This window comes from Gallus gallus, chromosome 11 (assembly GCF_016699485.2).
Source record: "Gallus gallus isolate bGalGal1 chromosome 11, bGalGal1.mat.broiler.GRCg7b, whole genome shotgun sequence".
NCBI lineage: Eukaryota > Metazoa > Chordata > Aves > Galliformes > Phasianidae > Gallus > Gallus gallus.
This window is the reverse complement of record NC_052542.1, coordinates 16,708,593-16,730,858: the sequence shown is the minus strand read 5'-3', so window position 1 is coordinate 16,730,858 and position 22,266 is coordinate 16,708,593.

The following is a 22,266-nucleotide window of genomic DNA, read 5'->3' as shown; positions in this document are numbered from 1 at the left end:
CATATTTATTCAGCATCTCTGCCACAGTGTTGTGGGGTCCAAAAGAATGCATTTGGGAAGGGATTAGACAAGTTAATGGTGGGTAAGTTCCCTGGCGGCTACTGAACATGGGAGTTTGGATGCAATGTTTGGCTTGGTTTGTTCCTGAACTGTTGGGAACTGGAAGGGCAAACCAGGGAGATGATCATTTTGTTCTTGGCCTCGTTTTTAACCTTTTTCCTCCTTAATGAGTAATTCTTTGCTGCAAATAGAGCCAGGATATTGATTTTCTTTTTTAATCAGATTTAAATAAATATTATTCAGATTTAAATAGTCACATGATACTCTGACAGTCTGTGAGACAGCTCTTGCCCAGGTTATATCCTTGTACAATAATCTCCCTTAGCACCTACTGCCCAGCTTCCTGAACAGCAACATGAGTGCAAGATCAAATATCTGCAGAATACGTTTCTATGATGTAGATATCTGTATTTACCTTATCTTAAAACTAAAGGAATTCTTCCCATGGGTGCGCCACTAATTATTACGCTGGGTTCCTTTCAAAAACATAAAGTTGCACTTGAAGCGCATAGGCACCACATCTCTGGTATGTGAATTTTTATTTTCTTAAATCCTGAGTATGCCTTTTCTTCTATTATTATTCCAAACGACCCATGTTTAAATTATAACTAAAAGGAACAGCGTCCTGCTGCATCTTCAGAGTTATCTGTGTTTTCTCATGTCTCCTGAAGCTCTCTAGTCTTCAGACCAAGAAATTTTTGACTTCAGTCAAACATAATTTAATCAGGAAAAAAAATTCACCACAGCACACTAAAAATCTTAATAATCCAATCTGACTTTAGAGTATCTCTTGCTGTATCTTCATTAGAATTAATTCACACATCACTACTCAAGTATGGATCTGTTTAGTCAGCAGCCCTTCCTGAATTTGATATTATCCAAACACTCTTAGATGCTATTGATACAGGACTCGATTCTACAGCTGTTGTGTACCACATCCCTGCTCTCTTGCTGTTGTTGACCAATATCTGCCTTGGGATGAATTTTCCATTGTCCAACTGGGACAGTCCCAGGAGTCATTACTTCAGTTTCTACCTCATTTGGTTTGGTCTTAATATTATCACATGGGGGAATTTGTTATGATTTTTAAAAGTCCTCTATTTGAAATGGTAATCACTAAATGAAATTTCTACAGATGATTTGGATGATGCTTTTGGAGTAGAAAACGATATTTTGAGATTTGAATATGTTTCTTTCAAATCTCATTTGAAAGTCTGTTAACACTTGGACTACTCTACTGCAACTGTCTACTATGGGAACAAGATCCAAACCCATTGCAGTTGAGCAACATCAATGCAAAAATAATGGTAGTTATCCACTCACCTGGTGGTTTGACTCTTTAAACTGGATTAGATAAGAGAAGAAACAAACAAAGAAAGGCTGTTTTCAGCCAGTCCACAAGGTCCTGTATCTTATTGTACATAACTCACTTTCATACTCACTCCAAGAAAATATATAAACTCTTGCAGCACTTTATGGAGATTAGTACAACTGCTTTCAGAATGTATAATGAGTACTTTGGTTTCTGGTTTACCAAATAAAAACAGAAAAGGAAAAACTCCTCTTTTTAAAAAAAATCTAGCCAGATAAAGCTGGATTGGCAGCCGCAAAATACCATTATAATCAAATCTGATGTAAACAAAGATTTTTTTATTTGCTAAATATCACTGGTAATTGTATGTCCACCACCAGATAAAAATTAACATTAAATACCCAGGATTTCTTGAAATGTGCTTTTATATTGGCTTGTGGAATATGTGTGTGCAGTTTTCAAGGCCCTTGAATCTGTTCTCCTATTTTGTTCCATAGCAGTCCACGTGGGTATTTTATTCCAATGGACCCTGAATGTGTTTAGAAATATTGAAATTAGAGCTTTATAGCTCACTTTGGACAGACCACATAGTATTTTTCACTGAAAAAATATATGAAGGTTATTTGAACTTGTAAATTTAAGGTTTGGCTTCTATGATAACTTGCCAATTGCTTTCCACAAATGTTTTCCTAGTATATTTCAATTCTTATAGTCCCTTATTAAGCAAAGTGCCTACAGATTTATTTAGATGCTGAAGTGTTTTGGTGAAAAAGAGGCGGAGGTAAGAACATGCATAAAGGTAAGTACATAAGTAAATACTTTGCTGAATAAGACCAAATGATTACAAAGTGGGATTTTTTTTCCCCTTAAATTCAAATGAATACTCAGAGAAATATTTTGCATTAATTTCCCACACAGTATTTGGACAAGCAAGGAGGGAGGTAGCGCAGACTGCTATAGCCACAAGTAAATTCTGCAAATTTTCGTGTTCTGGATCCATGCTTTGCATGGATATACTGCATGGGTGATAGGAAGCGCATGTTCTGGCACTAGGAAGCAGCAGCAGGCCCAAGGAAGCTGATTACATGGCAATCAGGGATAAAGGAAAATGAGCATGATCCAAAAAGTCGCATTTGAATAATTCTATAGTTGTGATTTAATATAAGAAAACTCATTGAAAATACTGATCATGTGCGTCTGCTTTAAAGTGGTTTAATTTAGATATCTTGATTATCTGCTTATGTTTCACTGTGGTATGCTTTCTTGTACAATTACACAGGAGATATAAAGTTGTATCTCTGCTGGAAGGAATCTACTGGACAGCAAAATCTATTCAGGATTCAACTTGATGGCCATAGGCCAACCTAAAATCATAGAATCATTAAAGTTGGAAAAGACCACTTAGATCATCATATCCAACCAGCAACTCCTCACCACCATATGCACTCAACCATGCCTCTGAGTACCACTACATCAAGATGTTCCTTGAATACTTCCAGAGATAGTGACTCCACCATTCCCTGGGCAGCCTGTGCCAATGTCCAACCACTCTTTAGGAGGAGTTGTTTTTCCTAATATCCAACCTGATATGCCAGTGAGCTTTCTGCTGGTGCCAATGAGCCTTAGTAAAATAACAATTGGGAATCTCAGGACAAGGCCCAGGGCTGTTTTCTGCACACACAGCAAGTCCTTTTGGATGAGTCTGTCATATATCCTCAGCTCCATCATTTTGATTTGCAGCTCCTTGGTGGAAAGAGAACAGGAGGAAGGATTTCTTTCCAGAAAATGAAGTATTCCTCTAATCCTTTACGGTCTGTGCCTGAAGCTCAGCAGCTCTTGCTCCTACTGCTGGGCAATGGGCATTCATTGCTTTCCTTTATTAAACTGGAGACCTTGGTGGGCTGTTGGAAAAAAGCTTGGGAAGGGGGTGCTGGAGAGGGAGGTGAGCGCGTGAGAGAACCACATGTTAAAGCAGCCTGTGTATGAACAGCAAGCTTTCTGGCTTGACATTTATTGAAAAAATAGATCTTACGCTGTATCCACCCAACACCTGTTGAGAAACACTGACCCCATTACAGAGGTTGGATTTACACTGGCTCTGTATAACACTCTATAAAGGAGGCCACTGGTGCAAAAGATTAAAGAATGCTGTTAAGTAAGTTGTTTTATTTCTTTTGAGACTGAAAGAAAGCTGCAAAGTGAGAGAAAGCTTTCCTCGGTTATTTACTCTTCATTACTGGGGATCTTGAAGGGCCTTGTATAAACTGCTCTAGTTGGGTCACGACAACACTTTATAAGGTGCAAATGTTGAGGTGGAGCCAGTGTTGTACTGTAGGGGAAGCAAATGGAACAGTCCCTCCCGACTAAATGGAAAGTTAGTGCTAATAAAAGCTCATGGCTTTGGCATGGCTTCCCAGGCACAAGGGGCCCATGAACACGGGTTTGCACCGGCCCTGCTGTGCCTAAAGCAAGTGCCCCTGGCCGGTACACGGCTGAAGACAGTGAGCACTGCAGTTGGTGAAATTGCTCCACGTGAACTTCGTAAAGTCCATGTTGGAGCTCAGAATCATGCGTTTAAGGGCTGGGGGGAAAAAAAAATCCCTTCTCTTTTACTAGCTGCCGTATAATGAATAGCCCATTTCAAGGAATGTGTGAGTTCCTATTAGGGCCGAGTGAAAGCTGCAAAACACTTTCAGGCAATGCGTGTCCCAGTTTTCAAACAAATGGCTTTCTGTGTACTCAATCCCTTCTGCTCCCCCCTTCCTGTCATCTGGAGGATCTGGTTCTACCTGGGCAGGAGCTGGTGGGGACAGCCTGCATCCTTCCACCAGCTGTGGGCCAGGGTTTTGCTCCTCACCACGTTTCTCTCAGTGAAATAAAGCTTATAATGAAAACCTCTGGTGTTTGGGGGTTGAGTGGACTGTCTGGGAGGTGAAGCAAGCATTGAAAGGGGTAATGGACCCAAAGCTATGTCCAAACATGGCAGTGGGGGATTGAGCTTGACCCATCTGTAGGAAACCAGAGCTTAAATGTATTGCGCTGGGACATTCTTATCTGAGACACCTATAGGGGTCTGACAGATTTGATACAGAACTTGTGGAAGATCATATCCTTTGTGAGTAACTGTTGGAGACAGAGACCTCCGCAGACATCTCAAATAACATTAAACACCTTCTCATGAGATGCCAACTGGAGCCCTTCTTCACCTGCTGTCTGAAGGCTGGGAGTGTGGAGGTTCAGAAAATGCTCAGCCAAGAAAGATAGAAGAGATGTGCCCACTGTTCAGACCAGGAAATCACAAAACTGGGAAATACTTTGGAGGGGTGAAGATCCCTGGTAGGAGACTGCTTCACTCAGTGTTCAGCACAGACCTCCAGCTCTTCTGCATTGCCTTAGAATATGCCCCCTTCCTTTGTAGAAGTTATGGTGCAAAACCTGCATTCTTTCTTTTATTTATCCCACGTGTCTGGAATAAATAAATAAACAAATAAAATGAGCACAGTTCCAACAATCTCTGAAGTGGGCAAATCAGCTCTGGGTCACAGGAGGTTCCCTGCTGACTCTGGGACATCTCATGTTCAAGCTGCAGCATGTTCCATCAAAAGGGCCATTTCAGGCAATGAGTTCCTGTCCCCCCAGGTGCTCCCATCACCCCGTGCTCTCTGGCTGTGGCCAGAGGTGGACAGACTCTGGGCAGCAGATGTTAGGCTGTGAGAAAGTCTGCCTTTATTCAGCCGGCCTCTGAGGCAAGCTTCTTTCCCACCCCACCCTTTCCACTGCTCTGCTTGGATGCAAACACAATTTCTGTGTAGGAAGAATTCCTTCATATCCAGGAAACATGCACTCAGTGAGACCTCCTTTAAATAAAACAAGATTTTTTTTTTCTTTTTCTACCTATTTTAGTCCCTCAGGACTGGGACTAGTCCCTTATTTCCCACATGGAGATGTAAAGTTGGCGTGTGCACATTTGCAATGGTCAGAGCAGCTGTATGAAGCTCCCAGAGTCAGGCTCCTTGTGTGTTAGAACCAAACCCTGCAGGTTCAATTAATAGGCTTTGGAATTGAACCAACAGCTGATGATCCCCAGGCTTGTTTTAAACGGAGGAAGGTGGCTGTCAGGGAAGAATTTGACCTGCTAAGGTCTGGATGCAGCTGGGACACACAGAGAGGCTGAAAAGCTGTAAGTCTGGGACCTACACTGTGATGTCTGCAGAGCCAAAATGTCCCATTGCTGGGGTCATAAGCAAACAGGGACTGTCTGTGCAGGTGGATGCTTCAGATTTTGGTTTGTGTGGATGGTAAAATCTATTTGCTTTCCAAGACACAAGCCCTGGAATTTTGTTCTGATGTCTACATGGAGAAAGATGAACAGAAAATAGGTTTGCAAAGTTGGGGGGAAAGGTGGGATTTATATATATTTTTAAAAATCCAACAGTTTTCTTCAGTCACGTAAGGGCCCATTAAGTTAAAAAAATCTTTCCATTACTAATTTCAGTTAATTACCGTCTTAAATAAATACAAATCTTGGTTACCACGATCAAAGGCTGGGCCTTCAAACTAAGGCAAATTCTCTTGAAGTCACAGATTTGGAAAAGGGCCTAAGCACACAGCGTGGAGCTGGTGATGCTAAAGGGCTGGGAAGGTGAGCATCACAAGAGCTGACGCAGGAGGCAGACCTGGCCCCACACCTTCACCTGGAACATGGGCACACTCCCATGTTGTTTCCACCATCCAGATCCAGAAGAAATCACGGGGCTACTTGCCGGCTTCTGTTCATTTGGGTGCTTATGTTCCCATCTGGACAGCTAATTCTCTTCGTTTTGGCTCCTGCAAAGCCCAAGGTCAGAGTAAAACGCATGTGGCTGCTGTTGATGGATGACTAATTTGGGGTGAAAAGTCCTGCATCAGGAGTTTTCCACGCAAGAACCTAAATTCTCCACCCTGACTTTAATTCTCTTTGAAGAAAGTCATTCAAAAAACAGATTTCAGGGAGAATCGGTTGAGCAAAGGGAAACTAGAAAGCTGGCTGAATATTTATTTGTTGTATCTGCAGCAAGCAGTAAAAGAGGAGGGGGGAGGAGAGCGGGGAGGAACAGGAACACTCTGGGATGACTGGGAAATGCACAAGCCTTTATTTATCGACTCTGTTTACTTTAAAATGCATCCAACTGGAAGGCTAGGTGCAGACATAAAAACTAAAATAGAAAACATCCTGGGCCAGGCTCTTGGAGGATGCAAATTGGCATGGGAGTTCCCATGGCTTCCAGCAAAATCTGCCACATTTACCACCACCTGCGTTCAGTTTCTCTCAGTTTAAAAAAATTAAAATAAAATAAAAAAAAAAGCCAGCTCCACCTCTGCAGTTGGTTTTGCAGGGAGATAGAGGAAGGGACAAAGAGGAGAGGTCTCTGTCTTTCCTCACAGAGGTCTGTGAGGAAAACCATTCGGGGCACGATGAGTCTGAATGAGAGCAGAAATGAAGGGCAAGCCAGCGTGGGTCAAGGAGCGCAGGTGGGCTCCAGATATGAACAGTGCTGTGAGGCACTGAGCTGTGCTCAGCTTGCTGCTGTTCCTGGGTGGTCCAAAGGTGTAGTTCCACCAAGGGCTCGTTGCTGTAAACCAAGCCCTTGCCTCATGGACCTGCCATGGAGTCGAGGGAAGAAAGTTCAAGTGGGGTCACCAGGAAGAATACGATCATTGAGTGGTAACAATGCATAAAAATTAGCAACAGACCATGAAATTCAGCCTCAGCCTGCTTAAAATGCTGGAAATGTGGGAAAAGAAAAAAAAAAAAAAAAAACAGTTTAATGTCATGTACCCCAAATGTGATATTGAGTACTTTTTTGAATGCTATTTATATCTTATTAATAGAGTTAATAAGATCTTATTAATAGAGTTAATCCCATGTTTCCTTAATTAATTAACCCTATGCCTAAGCGTCAGGACATCTGGAATAGACAGTGATGGAGTTGAGAGGGGCAGCAAAAATGCACCCAAATCCCTGGCAGCAAGGTCGGAGTGACCATAAATGGCCAGCTCTGCAGTGGCAAATACATTTTCCCTTGTCTCAAATGGGCGGGAGTCTCTGGGCAGACTGGAGGTGAAGAAAAGCTGTTTTCAGCCGGAGCCTGGGTTGCAAATCATAGTTGGGTCCCACCTGAACATTTCCATCATTTATAAACACTTTGCTTTTCTCCTAGTGAGGATTTTACAGTTGCTCTGGGATTCTGCAGAGATTTGCATAGGGGACACGCTGTTGTTTTAGGATTAAGCCATCTTCCATATATGTTACTGGCTGTGGAGTATTTTGATTTAGACACCCAAATAGCCCTTTCCCCAACGAAGCCTCTCTAGTTTATCAGTAGGAAAATCAAAGCTGAAACATTTCAAACTGATAGAAGATGCAAGAAATAGACTATTTATTTTGCAGAAAAAGCTCAGACAGAATTAAGCTCAGTGCACATTTGATCAGTTTTGCCTGCTTAATGCACCTTTATGAGCTGGAGATAAGAGCCAACCGACCGTGCTTGCAATAATACAGTCACAGAAAAATACCCCAGTGAACTCTCTCTGAGATAACATCTTCAATAATCTTTCCGGTGTAAAATAAACAGCCAGAAAGGAAAACAGGAATGGATCCAAATATTCATGTCTCCCTGGCAGTTGTGTTTCTGGGAGTGGAATGGTTCTGGATGGAGGATCCTACATATGGCTTAGTTAATGGGTCGTGATAGGAGTGAAAACCTTCCTAAAGAGGAATTTAAAAACGAGGGCTCAAAGAAGAGCCTTTCTTGTCATAATTTATGGGCTGAATGCTTGCTTAAGGAGTGCAAATAATCCTTAGCAGACGTGACAGCCACTGACATCTATGAGAGCAGGCATTGCAACAAGAGCTGGGTTTGATCTGCCAAAAGATACTGGAGAAAGGTGGCTGCATGTGGTACTGCCTCTAAGGAAACTATTAGCTGAGAAAGCAAGTCACATTTCTCTAATTGTATTAGTATTGGCCAAACCTGCGAGTTCTCACCTAGACTTTATTTGGCCAAAACTTTTCTTGAAGTCAGTTGGAATTTGCTCGAGGTAAGGGTTCCGTGATGGCTGAAAAGTGTCTGCAGGACCAAAATCCACTGTCCTTTCTTTTGTCAGATGTTCTGATTAAGTTTCAAGAGACCTCTGCCAGGAAATTTATGGACGTGTGTCGTACATGGGCTTGTGAAGATGCACAACCACTGTAGCTGACAGTGAAGAATATTTTCTCTTGTATCGGAGCACTATTAGATGAAGAAAAGAAGATAGAACCATTCTTGGAAATGTGAAACAGAAGCAAAAATGAGATGGAGGCATTTCTGGGTGTGAAGACACCGTTAAAAAAATAATAATAATTTAAATTTTGCTGTTTCATCTGCATTTCTTCTATTTCCCATAAGACAACATGTTACATTATTCTAGTCCCCAGTGGTATAATAACTTCCACATAGAGAAATTATCTCCATGAAATTTAGCCATTGAGAAGTAATGACTTTAATACTACATTTTTTTTTTTTTTAATGGGCTTTCAGATTATTAATCTGAACACATGAGGTCTGTGATATACTCAGCACCCTCAATAATTCCCTGTAAGCTAGACCTGAGATAAGATGGGATTCATTTCTGGTGAAGCAATACAGATGAAGCATAATTTCAACTCTTTTGAGCCATGCTACTTATACCACCTATATGTTTGACCTAAACAGCTGCTTGATATCTTATATCTCATCTTCATACACTCTTTTTTCTTCTTCTTCTTTTTCATTTTTCCCACTGATTTTTGTTATAAAACCAACAGTGCATGTGTGTTTTGATATAGAAAGTTAAAATGCTGTTTCACGTTTGCTATTTTAAATGTTTGAGGCCTGTTCAAGTACACTGAATTTTTCTTTCTTTGTCTATGGAAAGCTGTAAGAAATTAAGAAAATGTCCTTATCTTTAAGCTTACATACATTAAGATTTGGATGTTTGTTGTGTATGAGTGTTGTATGGTATGGTAACTGTTGAGTCAAGGCCTGAACCACTGATTGAGCACCTGGGGAGAGAACCCAGTCAGCCCTGGGAGCACAGGTGGAGGCAATTCAGCTGTGCAACCAGAAGGGGTGGATCCTGGCTGCATCTCTCTCAGACCTCATTTAAGGGCTGACCCCCACTGGGGAAGGGTTTTTTCTTGGAGATCCCTCTTTGGTGAGGCTTTCCCTTGTGAACCTGTAATCTTCTGATATGGGTGAGCAATCTTCTTCCCTTCCTTTATAGCATCACTGTATTGTGCCAGTTCTTTTGTCGTTGCACCTTTGTTGTAATGCCTTTCCCATTGTATTGGTCTGTTCAATTGCTACAAATGTGTAGGAACATATAAATAATGTATGTGTGTTTGCACACGTGTATGTGTGTGAGAATGGAGAGTAGCTTTGAACAGACTGGGAATTTCCCAGCAGTAGGAGAGATAGACCATTTTTCTTAAGCTTTTTATTGGGATCCTTTTTGGGGCTAAGGTGTGAAAATTGGCAGCTCATTGCATTTTCTGACAGACTGTTGAGGATTGGATAATTAGAAATCAGCTCTGATTCCAAGTCAAACAAGCTGAGGCCATGAAGTCTTCATAGGATGTTTGTCTGAAATATTTCAGTGAGCACTAATATGTTCAGAAAGAACAATATTGTTAACCCATGTTCACAAGTCCAATACGGCACTTGTTATAAAGCAAAACTAGTATAAAATTTGTTTTATGTGAGTGATCAGTCTTCACGATCCTTCCAGCCAGGAAATAGAGACCAAATCTTATGGTCTGTTTGTTATTTATGTAAGTGCTCACACCGATTTAAGTGCAAGAGTTAGCTTTTTAGTTACCTTCTGGTGGTTTATTCAGCTTCCCAGCTGGGGTGTTTAAGGTCAAAGGATTTCCCAAAGGTCGCAGCATTCAGTGATGCATCAGTCCCCATAGAAGCCCCCCCAGCTCTCCATCCCTTGTCACTCAGCTGGCTCCTCTGTTCTCTAACAAGCTCCACACCGGTGAGGCTGAGGACAGAATTTTGGCCCTGTTTCCTCAACCTTATTAATTTCAAAGCGCTCTTCTGCTAAATACACACTGCAGGCTTCACGAGTCCACATTCTGGCCTGAGAGATGTAGTAGACACTGAAATAAGTTACCCTAAAGACACAGTGGAAGCTTCATAATTCAAATCTCTCAGAATTGGGTCTGACAAAGCACGGATGAATATGTCGGTGTGAACAGAGCTCCTTTGGCAGAAGATGTCAGAGCAAAGGACTTAATGTGCAATGTGCTCTCACATGTGTGTACTCAGTGTGCAAACTGCTAGTGGTCTGTGAGGCATCAGAACATGAGCTGTGAGATCATAGCAATTTCTTTGTTGTTTTTCTGTTGTTGTTGTCTTTTTTAAGCATGTTTGGAAAATATAAGGGGGGAAAATGTAAGCAGAAACTACTTAAGTTTTAGACTGGTTTTTATCGGCACCACACGAGGTGGTCCTTGTATGTCATGCAAAGGTCGGATTGACTGTGGATTGAAAGATGCTAAAAAGCACTGTAGTAGTGGATGGGAATGAAAGCTAAGTTGAGAGAAGCCTTCTGCTCATGTTTTGCACTGGGAGCAGTATCAAAATATTCAACTGGTTGTGCTAGTGTCATTTCTGATTTCTGTGTCATACTGAGGTGCTGGGTATAATACTGCATCTACTTTGGGATCCAAGAGCTGTGCTTTCTTCCTACCACGGTTGCTTTGACTTCTTTGTCACTTACATAGCTTCTTGTGTCTGTCATTGTAAAACCAGGAACATCTTAGTGAGGTTCTCATCGTTCTTTTGTTTTGAAGGCTAAGATGTGCAAATTGTTGGCAAATGCCTGCTATAGCTGTATTACTGGGAGGCCTCTTTCAATTGTACTGCCTAAATAGCTGCTGCATCACAACTCTTACATATTACAATGGATATTGGCCGTGAAGTTTGAAATGAATGTCTGAATTTGGTGCACAAGTGATGTCTACTATGGAAAGTAGGATTACGTTCCATTACAATTTGGTACCATCATAGAGCTTTTCTACAAAAAGACAATAATTATTTCATGGGCTGTGGGGTCTACCTGGATTCATAGTGGCAAGATAGAGGGGCTTATTCTAAATTGTTTTGAAGATGAGACAAGGCTTTGGAGAAAAAGCAAGGAGAGTAATTCTTTGTCTCTGAAATCAGTTGTTTTTATTAACTCCATGGGGAGATTTAACTCACAGAACGAGAAATACCCATTTTTTCCAATGTGAACAGTTCACCAGAATAATGCCAAAAGAATGGGATCATCCCATATCTCCTCACATCAGGAATATTGGATTCCTTAGGCTTTGTACACAGCAATGATATTAAAGTGTCTGTGACTTCATGGCCACCATGGAGTCAAGCTGAGGTGGCCTTGGAGGTGATCTGTGTTCCTGAGATGTGTGGTCCATACCATGCAGGCTTAAGAATGCTCTTCATGCTGCAAATGTTAGCCTTAAAGTCTGTTTTATTTATTCTGACTGTTTAAACCACTATCTGTTTTTGAACATGGCCATTTTTTATAGATTGTAGAGATCATTATTTGCACAGTTATCTGTTCTCTCATTCATTTTCAACTGTTTTTGTTATATACATATGAAGTACTTTGGATCCAGCAGAGTTCATAGAGTACAAAGACTTGTGCTGGAAAAAAATATTTGCATTTCGCTAGCATTCAAGAGAAAGGTCAATAAAATAAAGCAAGATGAGAAATCATGGGGTGAAATGCTGGCCCCACCATAGTCAATGGGAGTTCTGCCATTGTCTTTACTGGGGGCCAGAATTTCAGTCATGTTTCTTCAGATATGGAGAATGATTCCTTTTAGTCCATGTATTTCAAGCCTTAGGAGGCAAATGGAATAGGAATAAATCAATATCCCATCAGAAATGCAGATCTCACCTTATCCTCTATGTTTCTGAATCGTAAAACATAAATTCTGGACAGACTTTGAACTCTGTGTTTGACTTAGATTGTTGTTATTCCTTTGGATTTCCAAAGGACTGACTGTTACAGAGGTTGCCAGGATGGGCTCTATAGGTGGAATAACCTGAACGACAGACATACAGAACATTCTTATAAGATGAAAGTATTCCTCTTATAGATCCAGGACCGGACAGGCTGTCTGCTCCACACAGTAACAAAGACTGAAACCATATTGGCGTAGTGCCTGACACAACACTAAATGCTTCCCTGTGGCTTTCTACTCCCAGGGAGAAAGAGCAAGGAAATCAGCAGGGAAACCAGTGGAAGTCATGGTTTGACAACATCAAAGAACAGCTTGGACCCTATCCTTACAGAGAGAAAAAGGTTGCCAGGATCCCATGAGTTGGCTGACTAATGAGTGAAATGCTGCCAATGCTCCGATTCAGGACGGCTTGGGGTGACCCACTGAGTGATGGCCATTGCTGGTGGAAGAAGTTAACAGGAAAAAAAAGCAGGGAGATAAAGAAAAATAACCAAGCAAATACAGGAATTGGGAACTCATAGGAGCACAGAGGGAGTTGCCTCTTGGATCAGAAACGTCTGTGTTAGTAGTAAGGTCAACAGTGACTTCTGAGAAGCATTTGCAACATTCGTTACCGCTTCCGTCCTCTGACATAGACACATCAGCGTGTGGTGTTATTTGTCTTGTCTACACGGATCAGAATAATGGACAACGTGGCAGGGAAAGGCAGAAAATACATCATTTAAGAAACAGGACAGCCAGATGTACATGAACACTGGGATTTCTCATAATGCACATGGGTCAGCTCCTTCCAGTTATTATAAACAGCCCTGTGCTCCTTTATGAAGACCAGATCCTTAGTGAGGTCTGAGTGACTTGATTTGCTCATGTGTGCAAGAGTGGTTAGAGCAAGCCATGGTGCTACAGGGCAAGGGACAGGCAACTGCCTTTGGGTAAGAAGGGTTGATGATTGATGGCAGGACTAGATGATCTTATTGGTCTCTTCCAACCTTTATGATTCTAAGAAGGAGCTTTGTAACATACTGGGTGAAGGACTACTTAGGCTGTGCAGAAAATGCTTCCTAGTTCTCCTAAAGTGGAAAAATCCACTAAATCAGCCTAAATGAATTGGATGAAAACTACTGCAGCCTTAAGGTTTGCTGAAGTGGGATGTTAAGGTGAGCAGGATGACACCTAGTTTGCTGTAAGTCCTTCCTCAGTGCACCAATATGCTCTGTCTCTGCACCTCCTGGATTTCAGCTCATGCTGAAGAGCACTGCTGGACTTGGATTCCCCTGGAGGGAACCCCAGTGCAGCACTGAAGTCAACATCTAAGTGAGAAGAACAATTCTACTGGAGAGTCTCTGACCACAGACATGCATGTTGCTGGCTCATGGGTCTTGTTTTGCCTAGATCACGGTATGACCAATGCGATAGGGTTGCAGATCTGCTCACAGCCTCCTCATATTTTAGAAAAATCATTTTCCTGTGTTTCCATACTCCTGATTTTTTTTTGCCTTTCTGTTTAAATTCTCAGCTCCTCAGAGAGGTTTGTACAGCATCTATTGCAACAGGATCACGATCTTTTCTGAGGCCTCTGAACACCGTGGTAATATAAATAATAAGAAAGCATTTATCAAAGCATACAAAGGAAACTTTGTGCTTTGATTTAAAGCATGTAAAATGAGTCTTGGAAAATATTCCTCCAAAGGAGTAGAGGATTAATTAACACTTGCCCAGACCACTGCAATCACAAGCAGTGCTGGGAGCCCTGTGCACAGCTGTGTTACCTGCAGGAGCATGGGCAGGCAATGGATCCTGCAGGACATCTCCTTGCTTTAACTGGGTTTGCTTTTCTGTGCCAAGAACACCCAATGGAAACCAAGGGGGCACACATGAAACTATGTCTTATTTAAAGAAATTAGGAGTAGCTCAACATCCTTGAGTATTAGCATACCTATTGCTAAGCTTTGATATGTTGCTGCATATTTGATTACCAAACCTTTTTGAAATTTCAACCCAGAAATTCCCTCCAGGATGGCATGTGAGTGACATGGGGACACTGCACAGCTGCAGAGAGCTATGTTCCCATGTGCTATCTGTTCAGAGGTCATCAGTCTTCCATGCTGAAAGACTCAAGAGTTGGAGTTTATCATCTCAGCTGGTTCGAATTGCAGAGCATGAGAAGGAGGGATGGTTTTCCAGCTTTTAAGCCAGGATAATTTGTTTGCTTTTTTTAATTATAAAAATGGTTTAAATCCATCAAGTCACTCTTTGTAGTTATAGAGGTGCAATAAATCCTAATCTGTTTGGACTCAATTTCCAATTAATTTTTTTGCCAAGCACCCTAGTGAAAATGGATTACTTTAAAGCTATGTGGAGAAAATATATATAGAATTTTATAGTAGCTATTTTTTTTAGCTGGATTAATTTTTTTTCTGTATGCATGTTTGAATCATTATAATAGCAATAAAAAGAACAGGCAATTACATTGCTTGTAAAGAGTCATTAGGAATGGAAATTTATAAAACCCTGCAGTTAATGTTACTGCATGAGTACATATACATGCACATACACAAATGTACTTGAAAAAATATGAATGCAGTGGACAAATATGGGATATGGAAAGAAAAGGAGGCTGTTCTGCAGTCCAAAAGAGCTGTCTTCTATCTTAACTGGATTGAAACTAGAGGATCTTTGAGGCCTCTTTCAACCCATGCCTTTCTATTTATGAAATCCTAGCAGTCTTAAGGAGCACCTACCATGTGTGGATGTGGTACGTTGTTGTGGTACACAGGGATGTTGTTTAGTGGGTGTTGTAGGTGGATAGCTGGACTAGATGATCCTAGTGATCTTTTCCAACCTTCATGATTCTATGACTTTTGTGATTATGTTCCCCAGCAAAGAAATCCATGCTGTGCATGAAGCACAACCATGCAGCAGACCATCAGGCAGGGAGCAATGTGGGATATCTGGGGGTGAAGAAAGAATGTGCCACTGGAATGCAAGGAGCATCCCACTTTTGGGTGGGAATGCTCAGGTCCTCAGACCCTGAGAGCTGGACATAGGGGTTAAAACAAGGAGAGATCAGTCACACGCATGCAACCTGCCTTCATTTCTCAACTGCTTTTTGTATGAAACTGTGAGTGCCAGGGCTTGACATTTATTGTCTGCAGTCCTGATCACTGTCTTGAATCAGGGACAGCAAATAAACACTGTTGGCCTGAAAGACTTAGTTGTCTGCGGAGAGCTGAGTGTTTCTACATGGGAGTATTTATGAATGCGCTGTGACGAGGAGACAGTGATCGACACAAGGTTAGAAGGCAGGAAAACACCTTTTGGCAACCCAGGATCAAATCCAGCCTGACGCAGGGTTTTTTTTCTTTAGCGTGTGTGCTGATGCTGGGAAAGCAGAACTGGTGTCATCTCTGCTCACCCCGCTTCCACCTCTCCAGGGAAACACGCTCAGGAAAAATCGGATATATATTGCAAGAAGAGAAACTGTGGAGAGCAATGGGCTCCTGTCACCTGAGAGCAAACAGGAGACCTCTGGCTTTCCCTGCACGTAGGTGGTCTGGGCCAGTTTAAATGAATGCATTGGAAATGCAAAGAAAAAGGCCAGGGGAGGAAAGCATCCCTCTCTCACTCAGCCATCACAGCACAAGAGGATTATTCATGAACTTATACTTTAAAAGCATTGTCAGACCTTGAGGCCAGTTGCTGTATTATAAAAGGAGAAGCTCAGAAGTTGAACGTCTGAGTTCATTTAAATGCTCAATTCAAAGAAAATTCCCCTCCCCCCCCAAAAAGAAGTCAAACTTCAAGAAAAATAATCTCAAGTAAGATATTCTTGCCAAATTCATTCAAAGGACTTTTTTTTGCCTCCTATCAGCTGCTCTTGTATCCGAGGACAATGTTATTTTCCCATTTTTGGAAAAGCTTTGGATGGATGTTTGTTTATAATACTTATTAGAATTTGCTAAAATATCTTCAGCATAAGGCCCATGGCGTCAACTCATCTTTCCTCACTAAACCAATAAGCATGTATTAAGGCATAACGTGTTGGGCTTCCTGTTTACATCCGCAGATGGCAAATTAATGCTTGCTCACTCCTCCTCTTCATTAATCTCTCCTTTTCCCACATAATCCATAAATGAAGCCCAGATGGAAAGAATTAGCTCAAAATCTTTCCTACTCCCCCCCCCCCCAAAAAAAAATGGGAAGAGGAGTTTTGGTAGCACTGATTACACTGCGAAGTTGTTCTGTAATTCTCAGAGTCCTGAAGTATATTGCTGTCTCCCAGTCTCCATATGGGATGTACTATGTTATAGATCATATATGTGTAATGACTATGTACTGTGGTTTGCATTCTGCTTCTCTTGCAAGACCAGGGATATTAAATAGAAAGCCTTGAAAATTTGAAAAGCAAGCAGCTAGAAACTAAAAGGAACTAATCTGAAACCAGCAAAACCAGGGAAGAGACTCCCAAATAACAGATAGAGGATTGAACTTCTGAAAGTCATAGAAAACTTGACTCTGTGTAGGTTGTAGGCACTTAGGTTGTTTATGTGCTTCTAACACTGGTCTTACGTATAAAAATATGTTCTGTGTTTAGTTTTCAAGGCAAAAAACTTGCCATGAGATGTCTTCAATTCCTTCTGCTGATTGCTTCTTGGAATGCTTTGGATAACATGAGTGTGTTCCTGAAGCAAATGGGCTGGGAAGAGCCATGTCCAGTGCCCCTCTAGCCTCACTCAGAGAAGATCAATGCCAGCAGTGATTTCTTCTATCTCACCTTGGTACCAAATTTCTTGTCTGCTAGGATATGCTGTCATATTAACAATATTTGCTTTACACACTTCAGAATTCTTCTTGGTGCACTGTCCCACCTCTTGCTCTGCTCAACCCTCTTCAGATTCATAGATGTTCACGGATGGGAATATCGCATAGCATTCATTTCTAGCCTTAATGGTTGGTTGGACTAGATGATCCTCAGCAGTCTTTTCCAACCTTAATGATTCTGTCCTGGTGTTCTATTTTATGCAACTGCAATGATGTCATGGCCAATTCCTGATCATTCTGAGTCAGTGCTTACCTAAAGGCATTCCAAACACAAATTCATCAAAGGGAATTAAAGAACTCACTCAGCCACATGTTCACCTCCTTCTAGTAAAAACAAAACCACAGATGAAGTATTTTAATCTGTAATTATTAAACCACTTTAAGGAGTGACACGATGCCAGCACGCGTGCTGCTGCCTGCCCTGAGCCGCCCATGAACCCAGGGAATATGACAACACTGAACCCCAGTGCTGGAGTGCCACCAGGCAGAAATTGCTCTGCAGAAAGAACAGCTTTGAAACTGTGAGCCAGGGGATGAGCTGATGGGAATAAGAGGCAAGAAGTCACCTCCTTTGGGCCCTAGGCTACCATAAGCACCTTGAGGTAGGGCATCTTCCTGCACTGTTTATACAGGAGTTAGTGGCTCTATGGAGAAATGACATTTTCTTTAACAGATGATGAATATGAAAAGCTGAAATATTGGGATTGCCATGAAAATTGTAACACTTACAACAGCTACTTAAAAAACTTGAGTGGTTTGGGGGTTCTTTGGCTTTTTTATTTTACTTCCACAAGCGTTGTAATAGTCAGAAATGTTATTGTGGTGTTTGAATGTGTGGGTTGTATTTCTAAGCTTATTTTTAACTCGAGCAATACCCTCCTTGGTGAGAAATCTGTGTGGGCAATGAGGAAAGCAGATCCAAACTGAACCCAAGAATCCAAGTGAGCAAATGAAAATGATCAAAAGTGCAGAAGTAAACTCAGTTTAATGACAAACTGATCTTTGCCATAACCATCAAAAAAAGGGGGGGAACCTAGAAAATAAAGCGTTTGTAAGAAAAAAATGGGCAAAGAAAATACTTAAATCGTGTTCACTAAGCATCAAGGCAGGATCCATTGGAAGGCTTTCATTATTTTTCATTATTTCTCATCTGCAAATGTTCTGAGGAAAAAAAATGAAAGGAAAAGGAAGAGAAAAAGGAAAAGAAAAAAGGGGGAAAAGGAGAGGGGAGAAAAAGAAAAAGCTGTTCAACTGAAGGCTGAGTTGTTAATTGTTGAAGGAAACAGTTTCCTCAAAGACTGATAAATACCATAGGGTATTTCAAACAACTGAGTAGTAAATCAAAGAGAAGTGCTGTTACATTATACAATGAAATCAAAGTGATTTGCAGTACCCTAAATGTTTCTTCGTTATCCTTAATCCTATACCATTAAAGTAACGAGGAACTCTGATAAGGTTTTCAGACAGTGACAAGGAAACAGGAAAATTATGGGCATTTTTATTTAAAGCATTTCTCTCGCTGCTTCAGCTTTTAAATACAATGAAATATTGTAAATACTTCTACGAGGTTCTAATGCAAGAGGCTGTAAATGAACTTTAAGCTGAAAGCTTTGTCAGAAGGCAAGACCAGGATAGAGTCATGCTGCTACCCTTCTACTCTGGGTTAAAAATAATAATAATAATAATTGCATATTTTGTATTATAGTAGGCTTTTTACATGGCAACAAATGAATATTTTAAGAACTAAAAGTTACTTTTCAGCAGCACAAAAAATATTATTAAGAAGGAGGTAAGCAAACATTTTTTGTAAGCAGAGTAAAGACAAGCACATGTTATGAGTCCGTTTCCTTCAAATGTAGATGCTGATTACTTTCAATACAATGCATAATAGACACATTACAGTAGATCTCTGCCATACCCTGACATGCACATTGCCACTTATAATGATACATTAGAGCTGACACACTCAGTGCGTGTGCTAGGATGGAGAGCACACCTATTACTGTATAACCTGGCTGTATGGTGGGGAATGTGTGTTAGGCTTTCACTGTGCTACAGCCATGCTGACAGTGTCTACACTGATTTTCTCATCAATATGACTACAAGTACTTGTAAAAAGGCATGGAAAGCTACTTCTCTCTGCATTTCAGCATAAGTAGTTCCTTTTTTCCTATTCAGTGCTGCCTGTATAGCTCAGTGTGAGTCCGAAGCAGCGGCGATTGGAGGGCACTTACTTCCAACCATGCTCTGAGATGAGATTGTGAACAAATCCCAGTCACTGTTATCCAAACCTGGATCGTTTAATCAACCCCAATGAGCTCCCAGATGCAGAACACTGCTTTAATTCTTCTGAGCTGGATTAAAGGGAACACATGCCAATGGCCCCGCGCGGCAGTGACAGAGCAGCCATAACTCACTGCTACCAGCGAGCTCCGACTATTTATTTATCGAGTTCAGCCAGCAGACTTCTAAGTGATTTAGATGTTCCCCAAGATAAAAACAGTGGAGTAGTCAGGGGCTTTGCAAATCTAGCGTTGCATCAGCAGCTGAAAGGGAACAAGAGGGAGGGCAGGGAGGGGGAAGCAGCTTGTGCGTAAATGAGCACATTTTGGTTTTCTTGCTGACCGATATTAGCAAAGACAGTGAGTTGTGCTGCTCTTTAGGCACGTCCCTTATTTGTTTTCAGTACAGGAAAGGAGGCAGTATAGGGAGGATGGGACGGAGCAGCACACGAGATGCCAAATCAAAAGGCAAGTTAAAAATGGTGTGGATTAAAACAAGGGAGGCCTTGGGGAGAGAGGAAAAAATAATCGGTTCCTAAAGGGAATAAAAACATCACCTTCAGAGGATGACAGGAATTCCTCATGTAGGGGATTTAGCAGTGAAGGACAGATTCCTCCCCCCCCCCCCTTTTTTTTTTTATTGCTTAAAGGCAAAATATATGTTAAGCCTGACAGGCATTTTTGAACTTTGAACTCTATGACCTTTGAAGCCTCCAAAATGAACCTGGGCTGACTCCAAAGGAATGGCAACAAATGGCAGAGTCGGTCCCCCTGTTGGCTTCACTTCTCCTTTACAATCCACACAAGGAAAGCTGTGTCTCGCCCCGGTTTGCACCTTTCCTCCCTCTTTCCTCCTTCCCTCTGCTGCTGCCTGGGGAACATGAGACAACCCTGTGTAATTTATGGATATTTTCTGAGTTTAGAGATATTGAACAAAAAAATATATGTATATCATGGGATGGGAGCTTATCCTCCCATCGTGAGAACAGTAAATGTCAGACATTGTCCTTAAACCTGGAAGTCTGCAACAGACACAGTGCAAGAAGAGTGAGAGGAAAGTACATGGAGCAAAACCTCTCACCTCTTCTGCACTCGGATTGCTGGAGCATTTCTGCGTTGAGAAATAGGAGAACGATGTTTGCATCCCACCCTGAGTTTTGCTGCTGCCTCCCTACCTGTTCTATGTCCTCATAAAGTGTAAAATAGTGCCATCTACTGGCGCTACATTTCAGTGCTCTCTCCGGATGGTTCCAACGAGTGCCGGGCACTCAGCAGACCTCAAGAGTTGATTTTGTATCCCTTGGCTACTGTGTTAACTCTCTAACGCGTTGCTTGGGTGGCACTAAAGCAGCCATAGACCAACGATTGAGATGGGTGTTGGTCTCTGATGATGCCAAAGTCAAAGGGTAAAAATGAGCTTAGCCCCAAATGTAAAATTCTATTATTCTATCACCTTGCTCGGAGCTGCCGTCACCCAAAAGCCAACCAGAGGAGCAATCCAATGTTGCACATGCTCACCCAATACCAGTGAGGGGGGGTTATTTTTAAATACATACATAACTCAAGTTTTTAAAGTATATAAACTGTATGGAAGGTGTGCGCTCATCTCAGGACAGCCTCAATTTCGGAATAGCTTGTGCAAACTACTGTGTTACTTCCCAGAAGGTGTTCTCCCACTTCCCAGCAGATTTACCCCAAAAGCATCCTTTGCTGTAACTCCTATGTGGGTGAGGCACACGCAGCCCTCCCAGGCTGGCTCCTGCAAGCTGCTCAGCTCTCCAATCCCTCCTCCACCCTCCCACCCATCACACTGCAGCACGCTTTGGCTCCTTAGCCAGAAGTCCTGACGTGACAAATGAATCTGTGTAACTTTCCATTTACCAGCCTCCTCAAAGAGGATGTGCAAGTGTGTGATTACAGCGCGTTATCAGATACCAGCACTGGGATTTTTCCCTCTCCTGTTGTTTTTATGATGACGATGAGTTGTTACAGTCTTTATTTTACAAGACAGCACTCATTGGCTGGGCCATCGGAGCAGGGTCACTGATTGCTGTGACATCCCTGCAGGTATAAAGGCTGGTGATTTATGGCAGGGGAAATTCATATTAACCATAAATATCTTAATAACTAGCTGTGAGGGGGAGAGAGCAGGCTGTGCATCCAGCTCAGACTAATTGCTGTTTAATGGGCAGTGTCTAAAACTCTCTGAAACAATGCTCCTGGCAGAGGGTGTTGCTGAGGTTATAGAAAGGGCTTTTAATCTGCTAGAGGAAACAAGGCACTGCAGTGCGACTGCTGCCCTGGGCTTAGCCCTGCAAGCCTGTGTCCCTTGGGAGCTGGTTATCTCATGGCACACAGATGCTGTCTCCTGTCCCTGGCCAATGACTGGATCCATAACACCCCACTCTATGTGTCCTCCCGCTACTGTGTGCCAAAAAGGTGCTTTGAAGTTCCTACACATCAGTGTGGAAACTCAGCCTTGGGCTAATTTTGTAATGTTTCAGTGCTTTTCATCCAGGAAGACTTACAAGTAGCTTGAGGCTGAGTTGGAAGAGAAAGGTGGACATTGAGATGCTGTGGTTCGCCATACTGGCTTCCTTCACGGTAAGGTGGGAGGTCTGGAGACAACTCTCCTCTTCATGACCACCCTATGGGCCCCTTGTCCAAAAAGAGCTCCTGCTCACCACCTCACCCCATTGGTTTTGTGTTCTTATTGCAGGAAAGGCAGCTCTTTGGAGCACTGCCTTCCCCCA